The 1,553-nt window shown below is 34.1% G+C and overlaps 1 protein-coding gene across 1 annotated transcript in view; it reads right to left on the bottom strand.

Annotated features, from left to right (window-relative positions):
• ADCY1 (adenylate cyclase 1) overlaps nt 1-1,553 on the bottom strand; it is a 452,328-nt gene that overhangs the window by 324,259 nt on the left and 126,516 nt on the right.

Raw genomic sequence — 1,553 nt, 5'->3', positions numbered from 1 at the left:
GGAGAGTTGCAGATTGGATAAGAAAACAAAACCCATCAATATGCTGCCTACAAGAGACACACCTTACAGGTAATGACAAAAACAGACTGAAAATCAAGCTTGGAAAAAGATATATCAAGCAAATTGCAGCCATAAAAGAGCAGGAGTGGCAATATTAATTTCTGATCAAATTGACTTTAAGACAAAAACCACCATACGAGATAAGGAAGGACATAAGATAATGATTAAAGGATCAATTGAACATGAAGATATAACCATAATAAATATCTATAGACCCAATGAAAGAGCCCCAAAATACATAAATCAAATGTTAAAAGAATTGAAAAACCAAATAGATGACTCCACTGTCATAGTGGGAGACTTTAATACACCACTTTCTTTGAAAGATAGAACAAATGGAAAGAAACTCAAAAAAGATGCAGAATACAATACAATCCACCAACTTGGCCTTGTAGAAATCTACAGAGCACTTCACCCAACAGGAGCACAATATACATTCCTCTCCAGTGCACGTGGAACATTTTCCATGATAGACCATATGTTATACCATAAATGAAGCCTTAATAAATTTTAAAACATTGAAATACTGCAAAGCATCTTCTCAAGTCATAATGCTATCAAATTAGAAGTCAACAATAGGAAGATCAACAGGAAAAGAGTAAACACATGGATACTGAACAACACCCTCCTCAAGAAAGACTGGGTAAGGGAAGAAATAAAAATTGAAATTCAAAAATTCCTTGAATCAAACGAGAATGAAAACACACCATAGCAAAATTTTTGGGACACAGCAAAAGCAGTGATCAGCGGCCAATTTATAGCAATACATGCACACATCATAAAAGAGGAAAGAGCTAAAATCAGCACTTTAAACCAACATCTCCAACAATTAGAGAAAGAACAGCAAGAAAAGCCTACAATCACCAGAAGAAAGGAAATAATAAAGATTCGAGCAGAAATCAATGAAACAGAAAATGGAAGGGCTATAGAAAAAAATCAGCAAGACCAGACGCTAGTTTTTTGAAAAGATAAATAAAATTGACAAACCATTGGCAAATTTAACAAAGGAAAAGTGGGAGAGTATAAAAATAACACAAATATGAAACAAAGTGGGTGACATCACAAAAGAACCAACCAAAATAAAAAGGATAATATCAGGATACTATGAAGAACTGTACTCCAACAAATTTGAAAATCTGGAAGAAATGGACAAATTCCTAGAAAAACACCACTTACCTAAACTAACACAGATTGATATGGAAAAGTTGAACAACCCCATCACAAAAGAAGAAATTGAACACATCATCATAAAAATTGCCAACTAAAAAAAGTCCTGGGCCAGATGGTTTTACCGGAGAATACTACAAAACATTCAGAGAAGAAATGATACCAATTCTACTCAAACTATTCCAAAACATACAAATGGATGGAATCCTCCCTAACTCATTTTATGAAGTAAGCATAACCTTGCTACCAAAACCAGGCAAAGACATCACTCAAAAGGAAAACTACAGACCAATATCCCTCATGATTATAGATGCAAAAATCCTCAA

Source organism: Orycteropus afer, unplaced genomic scaffold (genome assembly GCF_000298275.1).
Source record: "Orycteropus afer afer isolate SDZICR_OR568_19922 unplaced genomic scaffold, OryAfe1.0 scaffold00121, whole genome shotgun sequence".
Classification (NCBI taxonomy): domain Eukaryota; kingdom Metazoa; phylum Chordata; class Mammalia; order Tubulidentata; family Orycteropodidae; genus Orycteropus; species Orycteropus afer.
This window is presented reverse-complemented; position numbering and strand designations above follow the sequence as displayed.